Raw genomic sequence first — 16,887 nt, 5'->3', positions numbered from 1 at the left:
TAAGAGAAAAATAGTATGCAGACTCAGATTGGCCACAGATGAGCTTTGTGATTGCAGACAAGATCCTGAGATTTCCAGAGTCTATTTCCTCATGTTATATAACAGGGAAAATAAAACTGTGTTTACCTTGTGCACCACCGTATGCCCGGTGTCTGGCAAACAGCGAATGCTTAAAAAAATACTGCCTAGATGAACAAATGAATATAGGAGGATTATTATTGAGATTAAATGAGAGGAGAGAAGTAAAGCATTTATCACAGCAATGTCACATATTAAGCATTCAGTATAAGGTAGTTATTATTGTTAGCTATTGTCCAGGAGCAAATCTTATCATTCAGTCAGATTGGTTCCCAGAGCTAATATAAAATCAGGTAATTAAGGCTAAATAGTGATGTGCTCCAAAGAATCTAAGCAGTTGCCCCTGGAGTCCAAAGGGTGATGTATTCCATCCCATTTATTTTAACAAGTTTATATCGAGCATGTCTATGTGCCCAGCATTGGTGAGATCCTATACAAGATACAGAAGAACTAAGTCAGGTTACCCTCCTGAAGGAGTTACTTACTACTTGGAAAGGCAAGATCAACACTCATTAGCATAAATGCCTCCTGGCCAGAGCCAAAGACTCAGACTGCATTCTAAGCTTTCATTTATTTCTTCAACAATTATTCCTAGTTCACTCACTGTGCAGCAGCAGGCCCCTAGCTAGGCACTGGGGACCCTGAGATAAATATGATGAATCTGATGAGCTGCTCCTGGACTAGAGAAAAAGATCTCATGAAAATGGGTCAGGACAATAAGTGCTCCCACGGAGCACTCACTACCTCTGTGTGGGGCAGGCATGCTCATTTAGTACTTCTGGGATAGGACTTAGGAAGAATGCTTTCTCTTTTCTGGGAGGTGTGGGACCCTAGAGTCCCAGCCTGACCTCCTGCCTGGAGGGAAGGCTGGACAGCCCAGCTGCCACAGGCACCCCATGTTGACCACACCCGACCAGACCCTGAATGCAGAATCTCTCACCATGGTCCCCACTCCCCACAAGGTTCCCCAGAATCCTGGACTTTACAAGAATCCTGCAGTGTCAGTGCTGATCGAGGGGGACTCAGATCATTTGAATGAAGGTAAAGCCTTGTTTTATAGCTGAGACTGGGGCTAGAAGTTAAGGACCCCAAACTACTCCATTAGACAGCTACAAGAGTCCTCTGGCCCTAATCACCCACCAGTGCTCCACTTACTAAGGTACAAAGATGCTTGAGGATTCAGAATCTCAAAGAGCCCCGGCCTCACTCTGGTGCAGCAGGTGAATGACGACAGGTGGATTGATGCTCCCAGGACCTGGCCAGTGGGCCGGAGAGAGGCCCAAGCCTCGAATTCACAGCCAGGGGAGAGCCAATCCCAAAGTGGGTCCAGGCCTCTGTGGAGATAATACGTGGGATACTCTGTACTGTAAGTCAGAGACTCCAGTGTGCAGGGATTAAAGGCTGCAGAGGTTGCCAGGTGTAGTGGCTCACGCTTATAATTCGAGCACATTGAGAGAGGCTGAGGAGGGTGGATTGCTTGAGCTCAGGAGTTCGAGAGCAGCGTGAGCCAGAGCAAGACCCATCTGTACTAAAAAGAGAAAAACTAGCTGGGCATTCTGGTGGGCGCCTGTATTCCCAGCTACTTGGAAGGCTAAGGCAAGAGCATTGCTTGAGACCAAGAGTTTGAGGTTGCTGTGAGCTATGATGCCTTGGCATTCAACCTAGTGTGAGACTCTGTCTCAAAAGAAAAAAAAAAGGCTGAAGAGGCAAGTGATTTAGTAAAACGCCTATACCCCAAAGCAACAGATAGCAGTATGACAGAAAGAACACCCTGGGGAAAAGGCGAATGTGGACGGGGACACAGGAAGTGTGGCTCAGACAGGCTCTCCACACCACGCTCCCAGCTCCTGGGCAGAACACTGTGTTCAGCGCTGGCCCCTGTGCAGAGACTCTACTCCCAGCCCTGCCTCCTCACTGCCTCATCATGACAGTGGTTTATGAATGAGCCTGTTTGGTGTGCTCACTGCTCATTAGTAGAAAAACCAGTGGTTCGAGCTCAGGGGCCAGGAAACCCCTGGGGTTCTTATTTGAGCTCTGCCTGCTATTTTCCAGTGTTATGCTCCTGGGCAAGTTGACCCTCTCTGATCCTTAGTTCTCTCATTAGCAATATGGGCATAACGGTACCTACCTTGATGTGGCTGTGGGGCATAAATGAGACGCACTAGGTGTCAAGCAACTGATGCTGGGCCTGGAACATCCTAGGTGCTCAGTAAGTAATACGATTATTATCTTCATATACTTCCCTGCACATTCTCAGCACACTTAGGAGAAGAGCATAGTGCTTTGCTCACAGGAGGTGCTCAATAAAGGTTTTTAAAGATATATATTTACACACATACAGACGTGGATATACAATCAACACACACACACGTATGACTGCTTACACATATAAGGATAGGTTGCTGGAGCTCAAAAGCAGACCCTGAAGGTTAGATGGAATTCTTCCATCCAGTATATGTTGGGGCAGTAGTGGGTTGTCCAGTGATGGAAGTGGGACCTTCTCTCTGCTTTCAGTCTGGGACATACCCTCAGCCTGGCTCACTGTTCCCTGAGAACCTGGTGACCATCAGCCCAGAGAGGGCAGAAGGGAAGTTCCAGCTCCCGCACCTGGCTGCTTTCTGCAACCTTCCTTAGTTCCTACTTGTTAGCACCAGGGTAAAGCTAGGGCAGGAAGGCCTGAGCCAGTGGGAGGGGAGGGGCATGTGACATGCCACAAGGATGTGGTGAGGGAGGTGCCATCTTCCGAATGTCCTCCTAGCATCAAGCCGAGCCTCTTGGAGATGGCGGCGCCCAGTCAGGATGTCCCAGGCCCATCAAAGTTCAGGCATCTGAAAACTGCTTCTCTTTGCCAGCTCAGAGTGATGCCTCAGAGTGACAGAGTGAAGCCTGCAGGAGAGAAGCTCTGGAGTTAGTTCTGTCCTTGAATTTGCTGGTTAAGCAGCAGGGTCATTTGCATCTACTGCTTTATACAAGCAAAATTTGAACAATGAGAATTATCTTGGCACTGAAGTCTTCACCTGGCATTGCTGATATACCTGAAGAGTGCCAGGCTAGCTGGGAGGGGGTGTGAGCTGAAGCCAGGTGGGTCACCTGCCTTTAGTCACAGTCCCCCAACCCCGCGGGCTGCTGCTCCCAGCCCCTCTGCCAGTTCACGTTATGCTCATTTACAGAAGCCTCCCAAGTCTACCCTTTGTTCTCTTTCTCATGAATGTGTTGCTGGGAGGTACAACCCGGGGAGGCCAGAACCTCAATCTCTTTTGCTCAGCTCTCTTATAGTGCCCCAGGGAGCTCAGTCCAGCCACTGGATGGGCCACAGCCTGGGCAGCAGAAGCTAGCTAAGGGACATGCAATTACCTGGTGAATTCAGGCAAATAATTTTCAGCCCTCTGGCTTCCCCGGTGTGCTGAATCCCTTTTATGTGTCTTTGGAGGGATTTTTCTTGGGGGGGGGCACTCAGAACAAAATTCCCAGCCATCAGGCCATTAGCCTCAATTTCCAGTGCCCCAAGTTACCACTGCCTCTCAAAGGGTGGTGTTCAAGGGACTGCTACTCTGGGACTCTGGGGCAAAGTCTCAGCTGCCCTGGCCTCTGCCTCTGCTCCAGGAGGCTGACCTGACTGCTAAACAGTCCGAGGATCCCCCATGCTGATGCTTCTTTCCAGTTCCTTTCCGGCCAGCCCCCCTCCACTGCCTGGGAAGCTCAGGGAAGGGGTCAGGGTGGCCGGTGGAGGAGCCGGTGGGGGCAGTGTCCCTAGCTGCTGTCAATCAGTGTAGCTTTGTTGCACCCCTCCCTCTTGCTTTCCTTTTTATCTGTTTCAACCCTCTCAATGGGCAAAAACAGCCCCATGTAGAGTGTGCCTAACCGAGAAGTGTTAAACCTTTCAATGCTGGGCTGGAAGTCAACCTCTTTTGAAGCTGTCCACCGGGATGTACCCAGTGCAGGAGCTAAATATAGAAAGGGCTCACTCCTCCCCCAGCCTCCCTCGTCCTCTGTGGGCACTGGCACAGGCGAGAATCGATGCTGAGCTTGGCGGCGACGGCAGGCTGCGTGACAGCCGCCCCTGCTTAGAGACCCTTATCTGCACCTGCCACCGATTGGCTCTGATAGAACCCTGACATGCTGGGGACAGGAAGTCACCATGGCGACCCCACACAGCAGAGCAGGAGGGGACGGAGGCTTGGCTGTGTGGAGGCAGATTCAGTGATGGGTGATGAACTTGGGTTATCATCCTCATGGGCTCCCAGCTGGCCAACCAGGAGTCCTGTCCTTTTGCCCTGGCCGCTGCAGGCCACCTGCAGAGGGGGCAGCGCTGTCGGTGATGGAGGGGGAGGCAGGCTGCGTTATTCATGCCGGAAGTCCATGGCATTCTCGGGGAGCTCTTCCCTGTGCCGCCCCAGAACACCAAGAATGGATGAATCAGTCCCGGCTCATCAGAGCCTTTCATGCTAAACCAGCCCAAGTGACTGATTTAGAAACTGCGTGGTCCTGTTCCTTGAGTGGATTTCTGAGGCACACTCCAGAGCAGGTCCCGGTCTGCATTACCTCCACGTGCACCCTTTCATTAAGTGTCTGTGACTGCAAGGCACTGACTGGGCGCTGTACATGGAGCAGGGCACGCTGATGGGAGGCAGGCATCCACAACACTCAGGCCACAGGCAAACAATGCAAGCAGTAACCTCTTGTACTCACACCCTGATCGTCACAACCCTGGGAGGAACTGCTGGACTCTTAAGTGAATATGAGAACAGGGGTTCAGCCTTCATAAGGACCCTCAGTAAGTCACAGAATAAACTCACTCCAGTTTTGTAGCTGTAGCACTAGCTAAGGACATCTGGGGTTTCCCAGACACCAGACCAAGAACCTGCAGCATCAGAACCACTTGGGGACATTCTGACCAAGAAATTCCACCTCAGAAGTTTATAAAGGCAGGTGTTCCACAGTCTCCAGGCACTGTAGCACACAGGGAGCAATGCATGAAACTCTGAATGCCTTGGGAGCCTTGGAGAGCATGTGGCTCAGTGGCTCTCAGCCTCAGCAGGGCATCAAAATCAGTGGTCAATTGAAAGGAGCAGCAATACCCAGCCCCCTACCAGGGCCCTTTGAAATAGAATCCCTCATGCTGAGGCTGGCATTGCTGCTGTTAGGAAGCTTCTTCTAAGTTCAGGGGACCACTTTTTGCCCCTTTGTTTCACAAATGAGGACCCCAAAACTCTGTGAGGAGGAGTGGGTTGGAATGAGTTGTTAGTAGTCTTGTCACTCTCTGGGTGGAGAACCAGGAGGACAAGCCAATGTCTTGGCTTTCAAGTTCTCTCCACTTCCGAGCTCTTCATTTGAAAACCCCTGGAATAGCTATGGGAGTCCCATACTCAAATGGGTAGTGTGGGACAGCCTGAGTATTTTCCTCTCCTAGACTCTTAAGGTTGAAAAAAGAGCATCAGGCTATGAAAGGGGGTAGAGAGAGACACACGAAACACAGTTCTGGGGTGCGGAGAGCTCCTAGCCTTTGGGGTCAGTATCTATGATCGTGAACACACCTCAACATTCATGCCATTCTTCCTCCCCCCCCGAAAAAACAGCACAGCTTCTGGTGTGGCAAACACCAGACCCGTGTCACAGGCCTATCTGAAGTACCCCTTGTCTAGGCCACTCCGGAAGGCGAAGCTTTCATTCTTTCTGATTGTTTGACATTTAGTGTCAGTATCAATTAATCAGCAATTGGTCATTTACTTGTGTGTATAACGCCTAGCTTATCACTGTATTGTTTTAAAAAATAAGACATAACTCTTTTTCTGTCTTATTAAACCAAAGCAGTGACTTGATTTTTTTGTATACATTAATGCATTTATGGGGTACAATGGGCTGATTTCATGTAGAATTAGGAATGCCTATATCACACTGGTTAATATATACCTCATCTTGTTTACTTAGTTATTGTGTTAAGACATTTATACTCTATACTAATAGATCCTACATGTACCCTTTCACTATGCACCATAGGTGTGATCCCACTATTCACCCTCCCTCCATCTGACCTCCCCCCTCCTTCATCTTGAGGTGTAGTTGTGATCTATTCTTCATATGAAAGTGTGAGTGATTGTAAATTGGTTTCATAATAGTACTGAGTACATGGGATTTTTTTTCCTTTCTTGAGATATTTTACTAAGTAGGATATGTTCCAGCTCCATCTATGTAAACATAGAAGAGATAAAGTCTCCACCTTTTTTAAGGCTGCATAATATTCCATGAAATACATATACCACAATTTATTAATCCATTCATGGGTCAATGGGCACTTGGGCTTCTTCCATGACTTGGCTATTATGAATTGAGCTGCAATGAAAAATCTGGTGCAAATATCTTTGTTATAAGTGTTTTTTAATCTTCTGGATATACACCCAGTAGAGGAATTGCAGGATCAAACGGCAGGTCTACTTTTAGATTCCTGAGTATTCTCCAAACATCTTTCCAAAAGGGACGAATTAGCTTGCACTCCCACCAGCAGTGCAGAAGTGTTCCTTTTTCTCCACATCCATGCCAACATCTGTAGTTTTGGGATTTTGTTATGTAGGCTACTCTTACTGGAGTTAGATGGTATCTCAAAGTGGTTTTGATTTGCATTTCTCTGATAATTAAAGATGATGAGCATTTTTTTATGTGTCTGTATGCCATGCTCCTATCTTCTTCAGAGAAGCTTCTGTTCAAGTCCCTTACCCACAATGAAATGGGATTACTTGTTCTTTTCTTATTAATAAGTTTGAGTTCTCTGTGGATTCTGGTTATCAAACCTTCGTCAGAAGCATAACCTGCAAATATCCGCTCCCATTCTGAGGCTGTCAGCTTGCTTTACTTACTGTGTTCTTGGCTGTGCAGAAGCTTTTTAGTTTGATCAGATCCCAGTAATGTATTTTTGGTGTTGCTTCAATTGCCCAGGGGGTCTTCCTCATAAAGTATTCTCCCAGACCAATTTCTTCAAGTGTTTCTCCTGCACGCTCTCCAAGAATCTTTATGGTTTCATGTCTTAAGTTTAAATCTTTTATCCAGTGAGAGTCAATTTTTGTTAATGGTGAAAGGTGTGGGTCCAGTTTCAGTCTTCTACAAGTCACCAGCCAATTATCCCAGCACCATTTGTTAAATAGGGAATCTTTCACCCAATTTATATTTTTGATGGGCTTATCAAAGATCAAATGACGGTAAGTATCTGGGTTTATCTCTTGGTTCTCAGTTCTGTTCTATACATACCCTATTTTTGTCCCAATACCATGCTATTTTGATCACTATAGATTTATAGTACAGTTTGAAGTGACTTGATTTTTGAATGTTGCCCTAGCCTTGACCTAGTTCTCTTCAGGATGCTGTCTGCTTCTTACACCTTGATTTCTTCTTCCTAACCTGGGCCCAGCTTTTGGGGTTGAGTGAAGCAGGTTCTGCTGATCATTCATTCCTTCTTTATTCCAGAAATACCTGTGCATGGGGCATCCACTCCTTAAACCAGTTGGACTAAAGCCCTCAAGATGGACCCAAAGGGAGGTATATATCCAGAAGACCAAAAATCACTGTATAACAAAGATATTTGCACCTGAATATTTATTGCAGCCCAATTCATAATTGCTAAGTCATGGAAGAAACCCAAGTGCCCACTGACCCACAAATGGATTAATAAATTGTGGTATGTGTACACCATAGAATATTATGCAGCCTTAAAAAAAGATGGTGACTTTACCTTTTTTATGTTTACATGGATGGAGCTGGAACATATTCTTCTTAGCAAAGTATCTCAAGAATGGAAGAAAAAGTACCCAATGTTTTCAGCTCTACTGTGAAACCAATACATAAGCACCCACACTTCCATATGAAAGCTATAACCCAAATACAACTCAGAATGAAAGGGAAAGAGGAGGGGGAAGATAGGAAGGGGGAGGATCAGTGTAGGGAGGGGAATTGGTTGGGCCACACCTGTGGTGCATTTTACAAGGGTACATGTCAAATCTACTAAGCATAGAGTATAAATGTCTTAACACAATAATTAAGAAAGTGAATGAAGGCTATGTTAACCAGTTTGATGTAAGTATTTCAAATTGTATATAAAATCAGCACACTGTACCCCATAAATGCATTAATGTACACAGCTATGATTTAATAAAAATAATAAAAGTTGGACCCAAAGGGAACTCGAGAGTCAGCTGCCTAGTTAACTCCTGGGCAGCTGTGCTTCCATAGCCTCCCATACTCCTGTGACTCTCATATCCCCATGGCCCTGGAGAGTTTACAGTCCCACCTACATGCCACCTTTCATTCTTCTGCTCTGCTGTCACTGGTCCCCACTGACTAAAGCACCCCCAGCTCACGCTGGCTGGCATCACCTGGCCTTCAAGATCGGTCCAGAATTTGCTCACTAGGACAATGTCTCTGACCTTATTCCTGCTCTGCCCTCCCATCCACACCTTATGTTCAGCCAGCTACTATGGCACCCACCACACTTCACAGGGCACAAGTACTCAACAGAGATGGATGCACGGAGCTCCATGAGAGAAGACTGGTTACCGGGTGTGCTTAGGGAAACCCAGATGTTGTCTGCAGACTCAGAGGTCTTAGAACACAGTGTGTTTGCTATGCATGTGCAAAACAGCAAAGGGGGAAAGGACTTGGGCCAGCATTCTGTCATACAGAATGGCGCTCACGTCTTGTCTACTGCCCTGGTGGGGCTGGGCTTGCTGACCTGCTCTAACAGAACATGGTAGATGTGATGAGATCTCGCTTCTGAGATTATGAAGAGACTGTGGTGTCCATTTGGGAGGGGGCTGTCTCTTTCTTGTGTATCAACTGCCAGTTACCAGGACAAGAAGCAGGACTCGTAGAGGGACTGAGACCAGCCAACAGCTACATGGGTCTAGCCTTGAGGTGACTGTAGATAGGGCTGACATCTTGACTGTAGCCAAGTAAGAGTTCTTAAGCCCGGGGCACCCAACTAAGCCACATCCAGATTTCTGATCCACAGAAGCTGTGAGATGAGAAACGTTTGTTGTTTTAAGTAGCTAATTTGGGGGGCACTTTGTCATGTAGCAATAGATGGCTGATTAATGTATGTCCCTTGTATTCCTCCTGTGCACACACTGGTGTGGGCATAGCAAGTAAGTGGCACCTAATGGGGCTTAGGACAGGCCCATGGATGGGGAGGGAGAGCTGCCCCCTGGACACTCTGTGCTGAGCAGAGACATCTGATGAAGACAAGTGGCCTGTAGGTAGGTATTCTGTATCCCTTAAAGGCCTGTTCAAATCCCAGATCCTTGTCCCACCTTTTTAACCATGCTAATATTCACTAGACTCAGCCTCTGTGTAATATCTCCAGAATACACTGCAAATTCATTCATTCATTCATTCATTCATTTAACTACAGAGAGTACAGAGCTACAGAGTACTTCCTGTGGACCCGGGACTATTCACAATGCAGATGCAATTGCTTTACCACACTGTTCTGTCTTCTTTGGCTTCCTGGAAGTACGTTGAGGTAGGGCAGACACTCTGTTCTGCTGCAACACCCAGTCCAGCTCAGTACTCTGAAAATGCTTGATGACTGAGGATGAGAAAACTAAGACTTGCCCGTCAGAGGCATGTTAAAGGTTTGTATTTGTGCAGTATGGGACAAAAGAATGGATGTCCGAGAGTTTTGTCTGATATCCACTCTCCTTCCTTCTTCCTTGGAATAGATCAAGGTTTCACTGACATTTACTTAACACCTATTTTTTTTTAAATTTAAGACAGAGTAATACCTATTGTATGTCTGGAAAGCAGCTAGGCACTTTCCCCACATTCTCCCTTATTTAATCCTCACAAATGTTTGGTCGTGTGGCCACTGTTTTTTTAGTGAGTAGATCACAGCTCAGAGAGGTAAAATGACTTGCTCCAGCTGCACAGTGAAAACAACAGCCAACACTTGGGGAGTGTTCTGAGTTAGCTCACTGAGTCCTCTCCTGTCTGCACCGAAGCTAATAAGCATTAGGTAACTTGCTCGAGTTTGCACTTGTAAGCTAGTGAGTGGCAGGGCCAGGAATGGGACTTGAGGGCCTTACTCTAGCACTCTCAACCTCAACCAGGCTAAAAGTTGTGGCAGGACTGAAATTCTAAGTGACGCCATCACTGAAGGCTGGAGCCCACTGCTCCCTCTGCCTCCCAGAATCGCTTCCTCCTGGCTCCTGCCCAAGCCCCCCACCCAGCCACCTACTGCCCCAGTGACCTGCCAATTTGCCAATGAATTCTCTTCCCTTGAGTCTTTCCTTGACTTAATTAATACTTTTTTGGTCTCACACACGAAGAAATCAGAGCTCTTCTCCCAAGTTTTCATGGAAATGCCACCCCTCACCTCCCCCACCTTTCTGGATGTCCTGCTGTTGGGGAGATGTATGTGAAGAAAAGGAGAAGGATCAGGGGAGAGAAGAAAGGAATACAAAGAAAAACTAAAGGAACAGGAGTTTCTCATCTTTGAGACTAAGTTTTGGTTCACAATGAGTGCAAAGTCCTGGTCCTGTGAGTGTTTTTTGTAAATTGTGACACTCTAAGAATAATGTGAGCTGGCTAGTAATAAATTGTTTCCATTAGCATCAGGTGGGAATTAAAAATTCAGAAGGCAGGCTCCTCAATTCTGAATTAACTTCCTTTCTTTCTGGGCAAAAGAAGGTCTGTGTTTCTCCCATCTCCGCCTCAGCCCCATACACATGCTCTTTCATGCAAGTCAACATTCCTGCCCCACAATAAGTGTGATTGCTTCCCATTATGTTGTCATGGCAACACCCATTGCCATCTGGGGGGTGGGGAGGTGGCAGCGGAAACAAGTGAGTGGCCAATCAGGCTTTCCAGGAAAGTATCATCATGACACACTGCTCACTGCCAACTGCCGGAGCTGCGCGGAATAAGGATTAGTGTACGAGGTCTCCATTAATGGGCCACAGTGATGGTTCCTCTCCCAATCAGGCCAAGGAACCAAGAGTCGGGGTCCATGTTAATGTGTATTTGCTGACTGATTATTAATCTGTGTGAGAAGGGAGATACAAACAGCCTGGTAACGTGGAAAGCAAAAGGCTCTCAAGGTTGTAACACTCATGTGATTTGTATAAAAGGTGCATGAGGGCTAACTCTTTTCTGTGCTAAGATAAGCCAAAGATTACAGAACTCATATCACCCTGGTCACTGCCCCTCAGGCCCCCAACCTAGAAATGGAATGTAAGAATCCTGTTGTCAAGAGCTCTAAAGTGCAAGAATCAGGGAAACCAGGCTCTGTAGCAGAAACGCTGTACTTTAAACAATCTACATGGTGTCTCTGCCACTAACATGTCTCAGGCCCAATTTTCACCATTCTGAGAAGAGGAGCATGACATCACACCCCTCACCGGCTGTCCTGAGCACCAAATGAGCTAGGGCATGCTGAGTGCATGGTAAGGACTCAGTAGCTATTAGCCATTATTATGCCAAGTGGTCACAGATACTGAACTGCCATCATGGGGATGGCATGCAGCGTCTCCCTGCCTTCCGACCTGGGATCTTACGTCATGGGAACAAACACAGCAGGAATGAAGTTTCAGGGAGGGAGCCATTGCCACTCTGAGGACATGGTAGAGAGGAGTAGACAACTTGGCCTTCCCCTTTAGAATGGATGCTGACTTCACACTGTCACCCTTTGAAGAGTTCTTTTAACCCCACCCAGAGGCAGAGAAGGGGCTTTGCCTTAAGGTAAAGCACAGCACCATCGTCAAGCACCTCTGCTAGTGTACACTGGCAATCTCTCAAGTCGCCGATCAAGAAGTCTCCAGCTCACCCTGCTGTCCTTACAACCCAGTGCCCTACGTTGAGCCCCTGGGGCATTCTGATCAAGAGTGAGGAGGACAGCCAGCCAAAGCAGGCGGCTGAGGTCGAGCGGAGTAATTAATCCTAAAGGTTACCGGTGCTTGTCCTGCTGGGGAGCAGAAATCCAATTACCCACAGTGACAGCAGCTTAGTCCCCAGGGAGATGCTCATCTGCAAGGCCTCTGACAACCTGTCCACCTGGGATCTTTCTGACTCGCAACCCCTCCACATCCTTCACACTCCCCAGCCAGGCACAGACCTCAGCTGACCAGGACACTGCCACAGTGCCTGGGTTGTAGAGCAAAGCAGTGAATTCGTGGAGGTTGGACGAGGACAGCTTCTAGAGGTTTTCTGAGAAATGCCCGTTTCCCTTGGAAAAACAATGATCAGAAGAACTGGTCACTTTCCCAGGGTGAGCCAGACTTATACGACACATCAAATGCAGGAGGAAAAGAGAGGAAATCAGAGAATCTAAATGAGGTTATTTGTCTATTAAATAAATATGCAAAATTATGCAGATGTGGAAGCAGGCACATACTCTTCAATCAATTGCTCCGGCACCATCTGAAATACACCTATGGTTCTGGATGAGAGGACAACTAAGAGAAGTCTGGCTTCCATTCCTCCCCATCCCAAAGAATGTGGGGCAGGGAGCCGGGAGGTGGGGGGAGTGCTCTATGCCAGATGACTCTTTCTTTCCTATGTGGTCCTGACTCAGATCAAGAGGGACTCTCACTAGTCCAGAACTTCCTCCCTGGACAAATGGGAGCCCCTCCTGTTAAAAAAAAAAAAAAAGGCCAAGTCTGTTGCATAGCCACAACCAGGGAAAGGGATTTGACTTTTGTAATGCAAATTGTCTTCTTGGTTTGAAAGTACATGATTAAAATGATGTTTCGATGTGGGAGCCAGACAGCAGATTTGATAGAAGAAAGCAGCAGACGGTGGCACCGTAGCTCAGTGGGTAGGGCACCGGCTGGTGGGTTCGAACCCAGCCCAGGCCAACTAAACAATAATGACAACTGCAACAAAAATATAGCTGGGCGTTGTGGCAGGTGCCTGTAGTCCCAGCTACTCAGGAGGCTGAAGCATGAGGATCACATGAGCCCAAGAGTTGGAGGTTGCTGTGAGCTATAATGATGCCACGGCACTCTACCCAGGGTGACATAGTGAGACTCTGTCTAATAAAAAAGAAAGCAGCAGCTGCAGCGTACACACGGATTGTCTGCAGGGTGTATGAAAAGGAGGTTATAAGTGTGCCCATCACCCACTGCCCATCACCCAGACAGTGTTCACTGTACCTGGTAGGAGAGTTTTCACCCATCCTCTCCTCCTCACTCCTTCCTGCCTGATTTCCACTGAGTTTTACTTCTTTATGTGCTCATCAATTAGCTTCAATTTAATGGTGAGTACATGTTGTATTTATTTTTCCTTTCATTAAAAAATTTTTTTTATTAGCTGAGTACTGTGGCAGGCACCTATAGTCCCAGCTCTCAGGAGGCTGAGACAAGAGCATCACCTAAGCCCAGGTGTTGGAGGTTGCTGTGAGCTGTGTGACACTGTCACGGCACTCTACCGAGGGCAATAAAGTGAGACTCTGTCTCTAAAAAAAAAAATTTTTTTTTAATTATTTATTTATTTTTTTTGAGACAGAGTCTTACTCTGTCTCCCTGGGTAAAGTGGCATGGCATCATTATAGCTCACAGCAACCTCAAACTCTTAGGCTTAAGCCATCCTCTTGCCTCAGCCTCTTGAGTAGCTGTGACTACAGGCACACGTGCCACTATGTCTGGCTAGTTTTCTATTTTTAGTAAAGAGGTGGTCTCACTCTTGCTCAGGCTGGTCTTAAACTCCTGAGCTCAAGTGATCTACCCACCTTGGCCTCTGAGAGTGCCAGGATAATAGGCATGAGTCACCGTGCCTGGCCTATTTTTCCATTCTTTAGATATTTCACTTAGGATAATGGTCTCCAATTCTACCCAAATTGTGGCAAAAGGCCTTAATTTATCCTTATTCATGGCAGAGTAGTATTCCTTAGTATACATATACCACATTTTGTTAATCCACTCATGAATTGATGGGCACTTAGGTTCACTCCACATATTTGCAACTGTAACTTGTGCTACAATAAACATTCAAGTACAGGTGTCTTTTTGATAAAATAACTTCTTTTCCTCTGGGTAATACCCAGTAGTGGGATTGTAGGATCAATTGGTAGGTCTACTTTTAGTTTGAGGAATCTTCATACTGTTCTCCATAGAGGTTAAAAATGTTTAAAGAGTTTTTAAAAAAGTGCTCACTTTGGCAACATATATACTAAAACTGGAACAATACAGAGAAGATTAGCGTGGCCCCTGTGCAAGGATGACACGAAAATTCGTGCCACGTTCCATATTTTTTCAAGAGGTTGATTAAGCCAGCCCAAGTGTAGATGTAGCATTGTTCCACACAGTGAAACACTGAAGGATCCAAATTTGTAGCAAATTATGTGGCAGATTTAAAATGGGGCTGCTATAGTGAATCACTGGGCATTCTCAATACTTGAATATGGAACATGTGTACAGGGGAAGGCAATGACATCGCACTTTAAAAGCAATGAGTGAAAAATGAAATGTCTTAAATAAAAGTGCATTTTTTAAAAAGTAAAAAGCTAAATTTAAAAACAGAAAAAAATCTTATAGAATAAGGAGATAGAACAAGAAAATATTTTTGTACAATGGCACAATGTGTGTTTTAAGCACACAGTTATTACAAATGAATCAAAAAGTTTAAAAAAATAAAAAGCTAATAAAGCAAAAGAGCTACAATAAGCTAAGGTTAATGTATTATTATTATTATCATTTTTACAGATGAAGTCTTATTCCTTTCATGGTAAGTGCCATATGTATAATTGTGCCATTTTAATTTTTTATACTATATTTTTATTATACCTCTTCTATGTTTAGATACACAAATACCTGCCTATGGTAGTAAGTACAGTAACATGCTATGTAAGTTTGTGGCCCAGGAACTAGAGGTTATTTTATATAGCCTAGCTGTGGAGTAGACTATATCATCTAGGTTTGTGTAAGTAAACTCTGTGATGTTCACACAATGACAAAATTGCCTAATGATGCATTTCCCAGAACATTTCCACAGGCAGGGTCCTCAGAAATAGACCACTTCAGTAGTGAGGCTAAATTAGCCCTAAACTACTGGCAGCTCCACAGTCACCATAAAAGATGTTAAAAACAAGGTTTCAGGGAATAAAACTGATCCCAATTAACTGTATGCCAGAACAAAGTCCAACAAAAAGAATACAAAGAGAAAAAAAAATCAGCACCCAACAAAGTAAAAATGTTTGGCATCTAGTAAAAAAAAGAAAAACAAAAAGGCAGGCAGAAAAAGAAAAAATAGCCAATGAGGCAGGGAAAAAAATCCAATAAATAGACAATTACTTAGAGATGATGGAATTAGCATATAAGAATGTTCAAACTACATAACAAATATACTAATACCCTCAAGAATGTAGAGGAAAACAACATGATGAGGACCGAAATGGGAAACCCACATAAAAATGACCCACATAAAACTTTTAGAAGTAAAAAAATACAATAACTGAATTGAAAACTATAAGAAATGAGATTAATAGCAGATCAGATGTATCAAAAGAGAGGATTAATGAATTTGAAAAAAGAGCAAAAGAAAATACCCAAACTACAGCAAAGAGAGAAAAGTGATTGGAAAAAAAAAGAACATAGCATCCATGACCTGTAGGATAATAACAAACCATCTCACATATGAAGGAGGAACACAGAAAAAAATATTTAAAGAAATGGTCAGAAATGTTCAAAATTTGATGAAACCTATAACTCACTGATCCAAGAAATGCATTGAATTCCCAATAAACATAAAGAAAACCACACCAAGTCACATTATATCCAAATTGCTAAAAACCAGCAATAAACTCTCAAAAGCAGCCAGTGGAAAAAGAACATTACATACAGAGGAACAAAGGCAAGGTGGCAGACTTCTTGCCATCAATTGTGTAAAGCACAAGACAATGACACCCTTAAGCACCAAAAAGAAATAAACAAAAAAGCTTATCAACCTAAAATCTATATCCAGAAAAATATCATTCAAAATTAAAAGCAGAATAAATACTTTTTCAGATCAAAGCTAAGTTATGTCTATAAGAAATATGTCTATAAGATATGTCTATAAGAAATTTTAAAGGAAGTTCTCTAGGAAAAAGGAAAATGAGACTAGACAAAAATTTGGATCTATACCAAGGAATAAAAAGCACTGGACAGAGGAGATATGTGGGTAAAGTAGAATACATTTGACTCATTTAAAAAATATCTCTAAGAATGTTAACTGTGTAAACCAAAAAATTTTCACTGTGTTGTGGGATTATCAAATGTATAATAACAGTATCATAATGGATAGGAGGTACAAAATAGAATAAACATGCATAGCTAGTTTTTTTACAATATAGATGAAGTGGTATAACATTATTAGAAGGTAGACTTTGATACATACACACACAGAGCAAACCAGAGAACCACTAAAAAACAAAACAAAGAGATATGGCTAGTAAGCTAGCAATGGAGATAAAAGGGAATCATGAAAACACTCACTATGAAATAAAGCAGAGAGGAAAACAGGAACAAAGTACATATGTGACAATTAAAATAATAAAATGACAGACTTAAACACAATTACATCAGTAATTACATTAAATATAAATGATCTAAAAACTTCAGTAAAAAAATAGAGTTTGTATTATTGAATCTTTAAGAAAGCATGACAGGCTGGGTATGGTGGCTCCTGCCTGTAATCCTAGCACTTGGGAGGCCGAGGCGGGTAGACTGTCTGAGCTGACGGGTTCGAGACCAGCCTGAGCCAGAGTGAGACCTCATCTCTAAAAATAGTCAGATGTTGTGGTGGGCACCTACAGTCCCAGCTACTTGGGAGGCTGAGGCAAGAGAATCACTT

General features: G+C 44.7%; 1 protein-coding gene and 1 non-coding gene across 2 annotated transcripts in view; one reads left to right on the top strand and one right to left on the bottom strand.

Annotated features, from left to right (window-relative positions):
- Nucleotides 1-16,887, bottom strand: part of KCND3 (potassium voltage-gated channel subfamily D member 3) — a 222,947-nt gene that overhangs the window by 130,563 nt on the left and 75,497 nt on the right. The gene's annotated exons all lie outside the window — the stretch shown is intronic.
- On the top strand, nucleotides 14,203-14,309 carry LOC111726624. Its single transcript, XR_002774361.1, has one exon. It is a non-coding gene; the product is annotated as a U6 spliceosomal RNA (small nuclear RNA).

Source organism: Otolemur garnettii, unplaced genomic scaffold (assembly GCF_000181295.1).
Source record: "Otolemur garnettii isolate 467f Iridium unplaced genomic scaffold, OtoGar3 scaffold00073, whole genome shotgun sequence".
Taxonomy (NCBI): Eukaryota; Metazoa; Chordata; class Mammalia; order Primates; family Galagidae; genus Otolemur; species Otolemur garnettii.
This window is presented reverse-complemented; position numbering and strand designations above follow the sequence as displayed.